This window comes from Trichosurus vulpecula, chromosome 6 (genome assembly GCF_011100635.1).
Source record: "Trichosurus vulpecula isolate mTriVul1 chromosome 6, mTriVul1.pri, whole genome shotgun sequence".
Taxonomy (NCBI): domain Eukaryota; kingdom Metazoa; phylum Chordata; class Mammalia; order Diprotodontia; family Phalangeridae; genus Trichosurus; species Trichosurus vulpecula.
In genome coordinates, this window is record NC_050578.1 from 118,786,412 (window position 1) to 118,803,618 (window position 17,207).

At 36.6% G+C, this 17,207-nt stretch overlaps 1 pseudogene; it reads left to right on the forward strand.

Moving 5' to 3' along the window:
• The first annotated feature begins 1,199 nt into the window (after nucleotides 1-1,199).
• LOC118854107 lies at nucleotides 1,200-1,733 on the forward strand (annotated as a pseudogene).
• The last annotated feature ends 15,474 nt before the right edge of the window (nucleotides 1,734-17,207 follow it).

Sequence of the window (17,207 nt, forward strand, 5' to 3'; positions counted from 1 at the left end):
TCACTTCCACAAGATTTTGAGTTACAAATTTTCTCCTCATCTCTCCCCTCCCCCCACCCTGAGATGGCATGCATTCTGATTACCCCTTCTCCCAATCTGCCCTCCCTTCTATCACCCCCTCCCTTCTCTTATCACCTTCCTTTGTATTTTCCTGTATGGCAAAATAGATTTCTATACACCATTACCTGCATATTTTCTTTCTGAGTTGCATGTAAACACAATTTTTAATGTTCATTTTTAAAACTTTGAGTTCCACATTTTCTCCCTTCCTCCCTTACCATCCACCTTTGCTGAGAAAGCAGGCAATTTGAAATAGATTAGACATGAGTAGTAACACAAAACACTTCCATAACAGTCATGTTTTGAAAGGCTAACTCTATTTCCCTCCATCGTATCCCACCCAACCCATTTATTCTATTCTCTCCTTTGACCCTGTACCTTCTCAAAAGAGTTTGCTTCTGATTACAGCCTCCTCCCATTTGTGTTCCCTTCTATCACCACCCCCCTCTTATTCCTTTACGCTCTACTTTCCTATAGGATAAGATAGATTTCCATGCCCAATTGAGTGTATATGTTATTCCCTCCTTAAGCCAAATCTGATGAGAGTAAGGTTCACTCATTTGCTCTCATCTCCCCCTGCTTCCCCTCCGATGTAAACACTTTTTCTTACCTCTTTTATGTGAGATAATTTACCCAATTCTACCTCTTCCTTTCTCCTTCTCCCAATACATTCCTCTCTCACCCCTTAATTTTATTTTTTAGATATTATCCCTTCATTTTCAACTCACCTTGTGACCTCTGTCTATATACATACATATAGATATAGATAGAAATAGAGATAGAGAGATAGATATAGATATTCCCTCCAACTGCCCTAATATTGAGAAAGGTCTCACAAGTTACAAATATCATCTTTCTATGTAGGAATGTAAACAGTTCAACTTTTATAAGCCCAAGATGACTTCTCTTTCCTCTTTACCTTTTCATGCTTTTCTTGAGTGTTGTATTTGAAAGTAAAATTTTCTATTCAGCTCTGGTCTTTTCATCAAGAATGTTTGAAAGGGTGGGAGCAAAACCAATGCCTGGAGAATCAATAAAAAGAAGAAGCAGCAGCCACTCATGGGTGAGGAGACGGGAAGCCCAAGGTTTAGGAGCAGGGAGGTTTCTTTTGCCAAAGTTCGACAAAACACACTTGGACGATGGGAAATATATTTGCTAACCTCTTCAAGGGGCTCTTTGGCAAAAAAGAAATGCAGATCCTAATGGTTGGTCTGGATGCTGTGGGAAAGACAACTATTTGTACAAACTGAAGCTGGGTGAAATAGTAACTACTGTTCCCACTATAGGTTTCAATGTAGAAACTATAGAATACAAAAATATTAGCTTCACGGTGTGGGATGTAGGTGGCCAGGACAAGATCTGACCCCTGTGGCGCCATTACTTCCAGAACACACAAGGACTGGTCTTTGTGGTTGTCAGTAATGACAGAGAACGAGTGAATGAAGCCCAAGAAGAACTGATGAGAATGTTGGCTTAGAGATGCCATCTTAATAGGCTTTGCTAACAAACTGGATCTTCCCAAAGCCATGAATGCAGCTGAAATCACAGATAAACTTGGACTGCATTCTCTTCATCACAGAAACTAGTACATCCAAGTCACCTGTGCCACTAGTGGGGATGTGTTCTAGGAAGGACTGGACCAGTTGTCCAATCAGCTCCAAAACCAGAAATGAATCAACAAAAGTTCCTCCTCCCTCTTTCCATCTCTCACTTTCATTTCCTCCTATTCACCCTTTGCTTTACTCTCATGTGGCAAATTGTGCCACTTTGTGGTATTGAGTGCCTGAAGCTGATTTTTCCTACCCCTTGTCACAGTGTGTATGGAACCATGCTCTAAATATGGTAAATACAGGCCTGAAAACAGGTTTCCTATTAAAAAAAAAGAATGTTTGAAAGTCCTCTATTTCATTAAATGTCTATTTTTCCCAGAAATATTATACTCAGTTTTGCTGGATAGGTGATTCTTGGTTTTAATCCTCGCTATTTTGACCTCTGGAATATCATATTCCAAGTCCTTCTAACGCATAATATAGAAGCTGCTGAATCTTGTATTATCCTGATTGTATCTCCACTCAAATTGTTTCATTCTGGCTGCTTGCATTATTTTCTCCTTTACCTAGCAACTCTAGAATTTGGCTACAAGGGGTGGGACCAAGATGGCTGCTGGAAAGCAGGAACTAGCGTGAGCTCCCCACTGAGTCCCTCCAAAAATCTATAACAAATGGCTCTGAACCAATTCTAGAACTGCAGAACCCACAAAACAGCAGAGGGAAGCAGGGCTCCAGCCCAGGACAGCCTGGATGGTCTCTGGGTGAGGTCTATCCCACAAGGAGCTGGGAGCTGGGAGCTGGGAGCTGGGAGCAGAGCAGAGCAGAGCTTAGCATGAGTGGCTCGGACCAACCACACCAGGAGCCGGGTGGAGCGGGCCCTAGCAACCTGAATCAGTGAGCTACGGCAGTTACCAGAGTTCTCAACCCACAAACACTAAAGACAGCAGAGAAGATTAGTGGGAAAAGCTGCGGGAGTGGAAGGAGTTCAAGGTTCGGCCACTGGCCACTGCCCCTAGGGAGGTGGGGCAGCTACAGCTGCTGTTGCTTCCGGCCCCAGGCCCACCTGGTGGGAGGAATTAAGTGGCGGATCAGAGCAGGAGTGAACAGCCTGCTGAAGATCTAAGTCGAGTCTGGGTTGGGGGTTCTTGGGGAAGGAGCAGTGCTGGTGTGGCAGAGCTGGCACATCCCCCCAAACGTGGAACATAGAACTCTATAGTCTATAAGCAGCCATACCCTGCGGAAAAACTCAAGGGTCAAGTTACTTGGTTGGGAATATGGCCAGGCAGCGAAAACACACCCAGATTCAGTCTCAGACTTTGGATTCTTTCTTTGGTGACAAAGAAGACCAAAACATACAGCCTAAAGAAGTCAACAAAGTGCAAAAGCCTACACCAAATGCCTCCAAGGAAAACATGAACTGGTCCCAGGCCATGGAAGAGCTCAAAAAGGATTTGGAAAAGCAAGTTAGAGAAGTAGAGGAAAAATTGGGAAGAGAAATGAGAAGGATGCGAGAAAACTATGAAAAACAAGTCAATGACTTGCTAAAGGAGACCCAAAAAAATACTGAAAAATACACTGAAGAAAACAACACCTTAAAAAATAGACTAACTCAAATGGAAAAAGAGCTCCAAAAAGCCAATGAGGAGAAGAATGCCTTGAAAGGCAGAATTAGCCAAATGGAAAAGAAGGTCCAACAGACCACTCAAGAAAATACTACCTTAAAAATTAGATTGGAGCAAGTGGAAGCTAGTGACTTTATGAGAAATCAAGATATTCTAAAACAGAACCAAAGGAATGAAAAAATGGAAGACAATGTGAAATATCTCCTTGGAAAAACCACTGACCTAGAAAATAGATCCAGGAGAGATAATTTAAAAATTATTGGACTACCTGAAAGTCATGATCAAAAAAAGATCCTAGATATCATCTTTCAAGAAATTATCAAGGAGAACTGCCCTGATATTCTAGAGTCACAGAGCAAAATAGAAATTGAAAGAATCCACCGATCGCCTCCTCAAATAGATCCCAAAAAGAAATCTCCTAGGAATATTGTTGCCAAATTCCAGAGCTCCTAAATCAAGGAGAAAATATTGCAAGCAGCCAGAAAGAAACAATTTGAGTATTGTGGAAACACAATCAGAATAACCCAAGATATGACAGCTTCTACATTAAGAGATCGAAGGGCTTGGAATACGATATTCTGGAGGTGAATGGAGCAAGGATTTAAACCTAGAATCACCTACCCAGCAAAACTGAGTGTCATGCTCCAAGGCAAAATATGGATTTTCAATAAAATAGAGGACTTTCAAGCTTTCTCAGTGAAAAGACTAGAGCTGAATAGAAAATTTGACTTTCAAACACAAGAATCAAGAGAAGTATGAAAAAGTAAACAAGAAAGAGAAATCATAAGGGACTTACTAAAGTTGAACTGTTTTGTTTACATTCCTACATAGAAAGATGATGTGTATGATTCATGAGACCTCAATGTCATAGTAGCTGAAAGGAATATGCATATATATATATATGTTTATGTATATATATATATATACATATATATATAAATGTATGTATGTATATATATAAGTGAATGTGCATGTATGTATATATGTATGTGTGTGTATATATATATATATATATATATATATATATATATAGAGAGAGAGAGAGAGAGAGAGAGAGAGAGAGAGAGAGAGAGAGCAGACACAGGGTGAGTTGAAGATGAAGGGAAGATATCTAAAAGAAATAAAATAAAATTAAGGGATGAGAGAGGAATATGTTGAGAGAGGGAGATAGGGAGAGATAGAATAGGGTGGATTATCTCCCATAAAGGTGGCAAGAGGAAGCAGTTCTGTGGGAGGAGGAGAGGGCAGGTGAGGGGGGAATGAGTGAATCTTGCTCTCATCAAATTTGGCCTGAGGAGGGAATATCACACATACTCAATTGTGTATCTTACCCCACAGGAAAGAAGAGGGAATCAGATAAAAAAAGGGTGGGATGATGGAAGGCAGATGGGGGTGGAGGTAATTAAAAACAAACACTTTGGAAAGGGGACAGGGTCAAGGGAGAAATTTCAATAAAGGGGGATGGGTTGGGAAGGAGCAAAATATAGTTAGTCTTTCACAACATGAGTATTGTGGAAGGGTTATACATAATGATACACATGTGGCCTATGTTGAATCTCTTGACTTCTTAAGGAGAGTGGGTGGGAAGGGAAGAGGGGAGAGAATTTGGAACTCAAAGTTTTAAAAACAGATGTTCAAAAATGAAAAAAAGTTTTTGCATGCAACAAGAAAATAAGATACACAGGCAATGGGGCGTAGAAATTTATCTTGCCCTACAAGGCAGGAAGGGAAAAGGAAATGGGAGGGGAGTGGGGTGACAGAAGGGAGGGCTGAATGTGGAACAGGGCCACCAGAATATACGTCATATTGGAGTGGGGGGAAGGGTAGAAATGGGGAGAAAATTTGTAATTCAAACTCTTGTGAAAATCAATGCTGAAAACTAAATATGTTAAATAAAAAATAAAATAGAAAAAATAAAAAGAATTTGGCTACAATATTCCTAGGAGTTTGGTAATTGGGAGATTCCTTCAATATCTATTTTCCCTTCTGGTTCTAGAATGTCAGAAAAGTTTTCCTTGATAATTACTTTTTTTCTTTTAAAATTATTTATTTTTAGTTAACAGCATTCAGTTCCACAAGTTTTTGAGTTCCAAATTTTCTCACCCTGCCTCTCCTCCCCCCTCCCCACCCAAGATCTCATGTAATCTGATATGGGTCCTACACATACCTTCACATTAAACATATTCTCACAATAGTCAAGTGTTAAGAATAATTATAATAAATGGAAAGAACCACAAGAAAGAAGAATTGAAATGAGAGAGAGAAAGAGAGAGAGAGAGAGAGAGAGAGAGAGAGAGAGAGAGAGAGAGAGAGAGAGAGAGAGAGATTGCTAATAGTTTGCTTCAATCTTCATTTAGACTCCATAATTCTTTCTCTGGATGTGGATAGCTTTTTGCCTCCTGAGTCTTTTACAGTTGTCTTAGAACCTTGCATTGCTGAGAAGAGCCAAGTCTATCAGAGTTAGTCATCACAGACACAGTGTGTTTGTAATTGTGTACAATGTTCTCCTGGTTCTGCTCTCCTCACTCAGCATCAGTTCATATATGTCTTTCCAAGTTATTATAAAGTCTCTCTCTTCCTCATTTCTTATATCACAATAGTATTCCATTATATTCATATAGTACAACTTGTTCATCCATTCTTCAACTGATGGGCATCCCCTTGATTTCCAATTCTTTGCCACCCACAAAAAGAGCTACTATAAATATTTTTTGTACATATGGGTCTTTTTTCCCATCTGTATGATCTCTTTGGGATACAGCCCTAGAAATGGTATTACTGGGTCAAAGAGTATGCAAATTTTATAGCCCTTTGGGCACACATAACAACAGTGTTGCTAGAAGCTGCTGTGGAGATGAAAGACCACAACAAGAGCACACAGAAAGGCTGGTGGCACAGGTTCTTTTATCTGCTTTTCTAAGGAAAGCAATTTTAAGGGGTTAACAATCTTACTTTAATTAAACATACATATACCTTTCATTTAGTTCAGGGGGGGAAGCAGCCACCCTGGACCTCAGAGCAAATATAAACAGAAATTACAAACAGAGACAATATAAACAAATCAATATTTCTTTCTAACAAAATCACAATATATAGTCAGCAGAAAAGCACCAACATCTGGAGTCTCATCACCAAAACTCTTTCAATGAGTGTGTCCCCCAAAAGGAAAAATGTCAACCTCAGATCTTATATACACATCTCAGGGTCACGGGGTGTCATAACCATGCAACTCAAACTCATATAAACTAGGCCTTCCCTTGACATAAGCAGATCATCAAACACTACCAATTCAATCAAAGATTCCTTAGTGTTGAGAAGCACTTCCAAAATAAAGACAAAAGTTCACTTTGCTTGCCATTACATTTGAAAAGCAAGACTCATGGAAGATTCTTGATTACCTCAGCATTACAAAAGAGAAAACAGTAAAAGAGTCCTGCCTTAATTACCATAATGGCATAGTTCCAAATTGCTCTCCAGAATAGTTGGATCACTTCACAACTCCACCAACAATGCATTAATGTTCAAATTTTCCCACATCTTCTCCAGCATTTATAATTTTCCTGTTTGTCATGTTAGCCAATCTGACAAGTGAGATGTGGTACCTAAGAGTTGTTTTGATTTGCATTTCTCTTATCAATAGTGATTTAGAGCATTTTTTCATATGACTATAGATATCTTTAATTTCTTCCTCTGAAAACTTTCTGTTCATATCCTTTGACCATTTATCAATTGGGGAATGACTTGTATTCTTATAAATTTGATTCAGTTCCCTGTATATTTTCAAAATGAGGCGTTCATCAGAGACAGTGGTTGTAGAAATTCTTTCCCAACTTTCTGCTTCCCTCCTAATCTTGGTTGCATTGGCTTTGTTTGTACAAAAAACTTTTCAATTTAATGTAATCAAAATTATCCATTTTGCATTTTATAATGCTGTATCCCATTTGGTCATAAATTCTTCCCTTCTCCATAAATCTGATCAGTAAACTATTCCTTGCTCCTCAAAATTGCTTATAGTATAAGCCTTTATATCTAAATTGTGAACTCATTTTGACTTTATTTGGGTATACATAAGTATACCAAAGATATTAGTCTATGCCCAGTTTCTGCCATACTATTTTCCAGTTTTCCCAACAGTTTTTGTGAAATAGTGAGTTCTTATCCCAGAAGCTGTATTCTTTGGGTTTATGAAACTGTGCATTACTATAGTCACTGACTACTGTGTCTTGTGTACCTAACCTATTCCCCTGATCTACCACTCTATTTCTTAGTTGGTTCCAAGTAATTTTGGTGATTGCTGCTTTACAATAAAGTTTAAGATCTGGTATGGCTAGGCCACATTCCCTAGCATTTCTTTTTCTTAATTCCCTTGATATTCTGGACCTTTTGTTCTTCCAGATGAATTTTGTTATTATTTCATAGTTTTATTGGTATGGCACTGAATAAGTGATTTGATTTAGGTAAAATTGTCATTTTTATTATTTTAGCTTGGCCTAACCACGAGCAACTGATGTTTTTCCATTAGATCTGATTTTGTGTGAAAAGTATTTTGTAATTGTGTTCATATAGGCCCTGAGTTTGTCTTGGCAGGTAGACTCTCAAATATTTAATAGTGTCTACAGTAACTTTAACTGGATTTTCTCTTTCTATCTCTGGCTGTTGGGCTTTGTTAGTAATATATAGGAATGCCAAGGATTTATTCAGGTTTATTTTATATTGTGCAACTTTGCTAAAGTTATTTATTATTTAAAGTAGCTTTTTAAACTTGATTCTCTAAGTAAATCATCATATCATCTGCAAAGAGTGATAACTTAGTTTCTTCTTTGTCTATTCTAATTCCTTCAATTTCTTTTTCTTCTCTTATTGCTAAAGCAAACACTTCTACTACCAAATTGAATAATAGGGGTGATAATGGATATCCTTGTTTCACCCACAATCTTATTAGAAATGCATCTAGCTTATTCCCATTACATATAATGCTTGCTGATGTTTTTAGGTACATGCTTCTTATAATTTTAAGGAAGACTCCATTCATTCCTATGCTTTCTAGTGTTTTTAATAGGAATGGATGTTCTATTTTGTCAAAAGTTTTTTCTGCAGCTATTGAGATAATCATATTATTTCTGTTAGTTTTGTTTTTGGTATTGTCAATTATGCTGATGGTTTTCCTAATATTGAACCAGCCTTGCATTCCTGGAATAAATCCTATGCAGTCATAGTGTATTATTCTCATGATAAGTTGCTGTAATCTTTTTGCTAATATTTTATTTAAAATATTTGCATCTATATTAATTAGGGAAATTGGTCTATAATTTTCTTCCTCTGTTTTGACTTTTCCTGGTTTAGGCATAGGTACCATATTTGTGTCACAAAAAGAATTTGGTAGGACTCCTCCTTTGCCTATTTTCCCAAATAGTATATAAAGTGTTGGAATTAATTGTTCTTTAAATGTGTGATAGAATTCACTTGTAAATCCATCTGACCCTGGATATTTTTTCCTTAGGAGTTTATTGATGGCTTATTCAATTTCTTTTTCTGAGATGAGGTTATTTAAATATTTTATTTACTCTTCTGTTAACCTGGGCAGTTCATATTTTTTTTTGGTAAATATTCATCCATTTCCCTAAGATTGTCAAATTTATGGGAATACAATTTGGCAAAATAATTCTTGACTATTATTCTAATTTCCTCTTCATTGGAGGTGAATTCACCCTTTTCATTTTTTCATACTGGCAATTTGATTTTATTCTTTCTTTTTTTAAAATCGAATTGACCAAAGTTTTATCTATTTCATTGTTTTTTTCCCATAAAACCAGCTCTTAGTTTTATTTATTAGTTCAGTAGTTTTCTTAATTTCAATTTTATTAATCTCTCCTTTGTTTTTCAGTATTTCTAATTTGGTATTTAATTGGGGATTTTCAATTTGTTCTTTTTCTAGCTTTTTCAGTTGCATGTCCAATTCATTGATCTCCTCTTTCTCTATTTTATTTATGTAAACATTCAGAGACAAGAAACTTCCCCTAAGAACTGCTTTCATGCATCCCACAAGTTCTGGTATGTTGTCTCATTATTGTCATTTTCTTGAATGAAATTTTTGATTGTTTCTATGATTTATTGTTTGCCCCACTCACTCTTTAAGATTAGATTATTTAGTTTCCAATTAATTTTTAGTCTATCTTTCCATGGCCCTTTATTACAAATAATTTTTATTGCAACATGATCTGAAAAGAATGCATTGACTATTTGTACCTTTTTGCACTAGATTGGGAGGTTTTATGCCCTAATACATGGCCAATATTTGTGTATGTGCCGCGTACCACTGAGAAAAAAGGCATATTCCTTTCTATCCCCATTCAGGTTTCTCCAGAAGTCTATCACATCTAGCTTTTCTAAAATTCTATTCACCTCTTTAACTTCTTTCTTGTTTATTTTAAGGTTATATCTATCAAGTCCATGAGGGGAGGTTGAGGTTCCCCAATAGTATAGTTTTGCTGTCTGTTTCTTCCTGCAACTCCATTAACTTCTCCTCTAAGAATTTCGATGCTATACCACTTCTTGCACATATGTTAAGTAGTGATATTACTTCATTGTCTATGGTGCCTTTTAGCAGAATGTAGTTTCCTTCGTTATCTCTTTTAATTAGATCTATCTTTGCTTTTATTTTGTCTGAGGTTAAGATTGCTACCCCTGCTTTTTTTTTTACTTCAGTTGAAGCATAATATATTCTACTCTAGCCTTTTACCTTTACCCTGTGTGTATACCCCTCTTTCATATGTGTTTCTTGAAAGCAACCTATTGTAGGATTATGGTTTTTAATGCATTCTGCTATCTCCCTGCATTTTAAGGGATAGTTCATCCCTTTCACATTCACAGTTACAATTACTATCTGTCTTTTTCTCAATCTTATTTCCTCTGCTGTTTATGATTTTATTTCTCCCTTTTCTGTTACCCTCCTCAAAAGAGTTTTGCTTTTGACCACTGCCTCCCTCGATTTTCCCTTGCTGTCACTCCCCTCCCTTATCTCACCATTTTCCTTTACTATTTCTTCCTTCCCTTCTAGCGACTCCCCCTTTTCTTTCCCCTTTCCCCATCTCACTCCCTGCAGGGCAAGTTAGATTTCTATACTTAAGAGAATATGTAATTCCCTCCTTGAACCAAATCTGATTAGAGTATAGCTCAAATAGTGATCCTCTCCCTCCCTTCTTTCCCTCTATTATAATTTCCTTTTGCCTCTTCATGTGATGTAATTTACCCTTTTCCACATCTTCCTTACCTCTTCCCCCATCACAATCCCTTTGCATCCCTTAATTAGGGGTGCTGTTTATCATCACAACAGTTAATTTGTACCCACACTCTCTGTCTATGTATACCCCTTTTAAATGTTGAAATAAATATATCATTCTCAATATTAACAGTTATCATCCTCCCATTTAGGGATGTAGACAATTTGCCCTTATTAAACAATAAAGGTTTTTTTCTTCTTTTTTCTTGTTTGCCTTTTTATGCCTCTCTTGAGTTTTATATTTGGAGATCAAATTTTCTGATCAGCTCTGGTCTTTTCATCAAGGAAGTTTGAAAGTCTCCTATTTCATTGAAGGTTCATCTTTTCCCCTGAAGGATTGCATTCAATTTTGTTGGGCAATTAATTCTTGGTGTAATCCAAGCTCCTTTACCTTACAGAATATCATATTCCAAGCCTCCAGATCCTTTAATGTAGAAGCTGCTAAGTCCTTTGTAATCCTGACTAGGGTTACTTGATATGTGGACTGTTTCTTCGTTGCAACTTGCAGTATTTTCTCTTTGACCTAATAATTCTGGGATTTGGCTACAATATTCCTTGGCATTTTCTTTTTGGGATCTCTTTCAGGAGGTGATCAGTGGATTCTTTCAATGATTGTTTTACCCTCTGGTTCTAGGACCTAAGAGTAGTTTTCCTTGATAATTTCTTGAAAGATGCTGTCCAACCATTTTCATTGATCATGACTTTCAGATAGTCTATAATTTTTAAATTATCTCTATTGCATCTGTTTTCCAGGTCAGTTGTTTTTATGATGAAGGATTTTACATTTTCTTCTATTATTTCCTTCTTTCGATTTTGTTGGACTGATTCTTGATGTCTCATAGAATCATTAGCTTCCACTTGCCCAATTCTAATTTTTAAGGAATTATTTTCTTCAGTTAGCTTTTTTACTTCCTTTTCCATTTGGCCAATTCTACATTTTAAGGAGTTGCTTTCTTCCACGGATGTTTTTTTCCATTTAGCCAATTGTATTTTTTTAAGGAATTATTTTCTTCAGCCAATTTTTGTCCTTCATTTTTCAAGCTGTTAACTCTTTTGCATACCTCTCATTTCTCTTCCCAATTTTTCTTCTACCTCTCTCTCTCTCTTTTTGACTTTTAAAATTCTTTTTGAACTCTTCTAAGAAGTCTTTTTGGACTTGTGACCAATTTATAGTCCCTTTTGAGGCTTCACCTGTAGACATTTTGACCTTGTTGTCCTCTTCTGAGTTTGTGTTTTGATCTTCCCTGTCTCCATTGTAGCTCTCTATGGTCATGGTTCTTTTTCTGTTTTTTGTTCATTTTTACCCTATTTCATGACTTTTAAAGTTGAGCTCTGCTCCTGATGCACAGGGGGCACCCCAAGCTTCTTGTGCTTGGGGACAGGGGCCTGGTCACTGGTTTCAGGGACAGGGCCTTGGAGGCCTTTGGCTTGCCCACTGCACTCAGATGGCCTTGTCTAGTCATACCTATTTTGCCAGGGGTTCTGAGGCTGGCAGTTTGCCTTCTGTGTTGGGGCTGGAAGCTTCACAGCTGTCCTGCTGGCCTGCTAAATCAAGACTGTGAGACCTCAGTTGCTGATCTGCACTTTGTTAATTCTCCTTTTGGTTTGCCCAGACACTATCTGTGCTGTTCTGTGCTCCCTTTGTACCCAGGTGAAACAGATTTTTCCTGAAGTCCTTCTAAGTTATCTTAAGCTACAAAATTGTTTCACACCACTTTTTTGTAGGTTCTGTTGCTGCAGAATTCATTTAGAGACTTGATATTACTTTGCTTCTGATGGAAATGGGGGAGAGCTCAGACAACTTCCTGGCTTTTCTCTATCATCTTGACTCTGCCCTCGCAATCTTCACAATTATTTCCATTAAATTTCCAGCTTCTTCGATTTGGCCTAACATTTGAAAATCAGAGATGACTAAATCTGCAGCTCAGTTCGATCATCAGAAGTAGCCATTGCAATGCCTATGAATCCTGCTACACTTACTATTGTCATATAGATACAGTTGCTGGAATAAGTCAAATGAAGAAAACTTGAATCTTCAAACAAGAAAATATTCTAAGATTTCTAAACTGCAATTGCATTAATTGTTAGTTCTGTAGTTTAATAACTATTGTTACACAGACACAGATACACACACACACACATACATACATAAAAGAGGGACAAGGGGTGTGAAGATAAGAACATTAGAGTGGGGCATGATCAGACTTTCATTTCCAGGTCTGCTTCCATATAATCTCTTAGGTAAGTCATTTGACCTCTTTGGCATTCAGTTTAGTCATTTGTAAAATCAAGGAGTTAAACTGAAAGTGTTCTTAGGGCTTCTTCCAACTCTATCATTCTATGCTTACTTTTATTGCAGATAGTTAGAAGTGAAATAAACGTGTTATGGGGGATCTTTTTTTTTCTTCAGAAATTTCTTTTTTAAGTCTCCCCTTCACAATAAGGAAAGAAAGAATAGACTTGTCTCCAAATATCCAACAGCACGACAGGCAAAGAAATGAAGTGGGATCATTCACTCCCCTCTTCTGTTATGCAAAGGTTGCTAAATGTTCTGTTTCATTGCACAGGCAACTGGACCTGACAGTTCAAAGATTGTTATCCTTTATATTGATTATAGAACTATCATCTCAAGATGAGAATCTTTATTGTAAAAGCCATATAGGAACTACCAAGATCATTCTTGTTCTCCTTTTGATGAAGTTAAAACTTCTGCCGTTGCTCTATGTGCTAAAGAGAGAGACACACATAGCCACAGAAACAGAGAAAGATGAGCGCAAGAACAAGCTAGACAGAGACAGAAAGAGACAAAGAAAAAAAGAGAGACAGAAAGAAAAAGATAGAGAGAAACCAAGACAGAGAAAAAGAGACAGACAAAGAGAAACAGACAGAGAAGAGACAGAGAGAAAGAGAGAGAGAAGTGTAAGAAGTCATATATTTACATATATCTTCAAAAGTGAGATATCTTTAATAATTTTGAAGCTGAAGTTTTACTTTTCCTCATTTTGTTTGTATAACCTTCACTTAGGAGACAAACTGGAAAGTAAATAGAGTGAGAAGTCTAATGTTACAATGGAAGTTTTTATCAATGGTGTGCCTTCACCATCAATGGTGGCTGATCACAGCATTTCATATCTGCAATGAGGCATGACAGTCACAGAGACTCAGTTGGGGCAACTTGCCCACTTGGCTATAGTAACAGCTCTTTTTTTCAGGTGTATATTGGAATAAATAGCCTCTAAGATCCCTCATGACCCTAAAATTATGCAATTTTATGATCTTTTTGGATGAGGTCTTGAGCACACTATGGTCAGAAGGCATGTTAGAGGTTGGAAGGGAATAAAAGGACTAAGAACAAAGGCCTTATGGTACAATGGAAGGAGTTCTAGACTGATACTCAAAGTTTAGATCTTACCTCCTTCATTTATTCACTCCTATAAAAGTCACTTGTCTTCTCTGGGCTTCAGATTTTCTGATCTATAAAATAAGTGGATTGAGACAGATAACCTGTAAGTTATCCTCCAGTCCTAAATCTATGAGCACATGGTACTAATAATATCATCTTACTTCTTTCTCTCCAATCTTAACACTCTTCTAGGTAATACTGTTTCACTACACATTCCTCCCTCCTGTGTTTTGGTTCCCTGTTTTTAACTCTTACTTCACTCTCAACACCCAAGATTTTAGTTAGGGGATAAAAAGATGGGGGGGGGGGGAAACCAGGCAAATGGAAAGAAGGAATGGAGAGAAATCGCCAGATTTTAGAATAAGGCCTCACCATTTTGGTGGACACATTTCTCCCTTATGGAATTTTGTATTTAGTTTTCCTTACCATCTCCTCTCTAATTTTGCCCTAATTCCAAGTACTTCCAAGAAGAAAAAAAAACCCACCTTAATTTCATCATATTACTAGTTGTTTTATTTTTAACAATTATTCTTGTATCATATTATTTTTTGGTTACTTTATGAAGTTTGGCTATAAAGTAACAAGATTAATTACACTCTTTCAAGTAGGGGGGAAAAGCCTTAAAGACACAAGTAGAAAAATTAATGAAAAGGTATCCTAGAATGTATGAAGGTATATATATATATAAAATTCTTGGAATATGAGTAGTAATTTATGGTTCAATTAACATGTGCTTAGAGGCTTACCGCATACATACGTATAGTTAGATATATAGATATATGTGTGTATGTGCGTGCATGTATGGATTATATATATGTAAAACTATATACACAAATACATGTGTATTTGTGTGCATGTATGTGTATGAATACGTAGTTCCATATGTATGTTATATACACATATGTGACATGATGACTAGAAAGCTGGACTCAGAGGAAAGAAGACCATGATTTAAGATATGTCTTAGACACACATGAGTTGCATGAGCCTTGACAAATCACTTGATGCCTCACTTGTCTCAGGCAACTTTCTAAATCTACTAAGTTGCAGAGAAGGTGTCAATTTCCATTGGTAGAAAAAGTTCCCCACCAAGAGCTTCCTAGACAAGTAAAATCACATTTTTGGTCCAAAATACAAGAATGTATGTGTATATACATACATAAACACATAAATATGTGCATGCATGCATACATGTTTGTATGTATTCATATATGCTTTATATGATTAGACCTATGATTTTATAGTTATATTTACATACCTGCACAGACTATATGTATATGTATGTATTTTTTCATCTACAATTGCAAATGACTTAAAAGATGAGAAAGAGATACATGAAGGATACAAATTGTAGTATATTATCAGCAATATTTTTAATTATTTTTTTATTTTTAGTTTACAACACTCAGTTCCACAAATTTTTGAGTTCCAAATTTTCTCTTCCTCCCTCTCCTCCCCCCTTCACCCCAAATGGCATGTAATCCAATGTAGGTTCTACATAGGCCTTCACATTGAACTTATTTATATAATAGTCTAGTTGTAAAGAAGAATAATAACCAGTTGAATGAACCATGAGAAAGAAGAAATGAAACCAAAAAAGAAGGAAGAATAAAAAAAGAGAGACTGAATAGTTTGCCTCAATCTGCATTCAGATTCTATAATTCTTTCTCTGCATGTGCATAGCTTTTTACATCATGAGTCTTTTGGAACTCTCTTTGAACCTTGCATTGCTGAGAAGAACCAAGTCTATCAAAGTTAGTCCTTATGGATATTGTATGTCTGTAACCGTATCTAATGATCTTCTGGTTCTGCTCCCCTCACTCAGCGTCAGTTTATATAAGTCTTTCCAGGTTTTAATGAAGTTTGTCTGCTCCTCATTTTTTATAGCACAATAATATTCCATTATATTCATATACCACAATTTGTTTAGCCATTCCCCAATTGATGGGCATCCCCTTGATTTCCAATTCTTTGCCACCACAAAAAGAACTGCTGTAAGTATTTTTGTGTATACTGGTCCATTTCCCACTTGTGTGATCTTTTTGCAATACAGCCTTAGAAGTGGTATTTCTAGGTCAAAGGGTATGCATATTTTTAGCCCTTTGGGCATAGTTCCAAATTGTTCTCCAGAATAGCTGGATCAGTTCACAACTCCACCAACAATGTAACAATGTTCCAATTTTCCCACATCCTCTCCAGCATTTATAATTTTCCTGTTTTTATCAACAATAGCTTAATTCAATACTTTATTTAAAATATGTAGTCCAAGATGAGAAAAAAGGTAAAATGGTACTAAATATAGGGTGCTCTAAAAGAATTAGGAATTTTGAGGTATTTTAAGCTTCAAGTTTAAAACTGCACTAAGAATTTAGGATGCTCTATATGAAGAGTGTAGGATCACAAATGAAATTCCACATGAGCAAAGCACTCTGGTAGGCTGGGAAATATAAAAACAATGGTGAACCACACTCCCTGACTCAGGGAGCTTACATTCTACCAGGGTAGGGAGAAAGGGAGTATAAATTGGCTATGTACATATGAAACCATGAAATTGCTTATTCCGTTAGGGACCATAGTATCAGCAATGTCTGAGGCCTTCACTGAAACAAACAAACAAAAATATTTTTTGAACTATAACAAGGGTTCTTTATTGAAGATTTATTTTCCCTCACCTTTGGTTTCCTTTGTTATACGGCATATTTTATTTTATGCATTTAAAAATTTTATTCCGAGAAGGAGTCCATAGGAAGGAAGAAAACATGTATTTATTAAGTACCTACTAAGTGCCAGACACTGTGCTAAGGGTTTTACTAATATTTCCATATTTGATCTTTACAATAGCCTTGGGAGATAGCTAATGTTATCCCCATTTTATAGTGGAGTAAACCAAGGAACATTTGCCCAAAGTCATATAAATAAGTGTGTGAGATTAGATTTGAACTCAGATCTTCCTCACCTGACCTAGCATTTCACCTACTCTTCTACTTATCTCTTTAGTTGTAAGACTCAACAGATTGTCAAAGGAGTCCATTCAAAAAAAAAGTGAAGAATTCTTGGGCTATACCATAAGATTCATGGTACCATAGAGGTCACCAATTACAATCTCATCATATTATAGATGAAAAAAATTAGGCCTAGAGACAGTATATGATTTACTCAACATTTCATAGATAAGTGGCACAGTAAAAGTTTGAACTTGAGTCTTCGAACTCCAACCCCAAATCCAGAATTCTCCTTTGTACTACAATGCCCCCAAATTCTTTGCCCATTACTTTATTTTGTTGTTGTTTAGT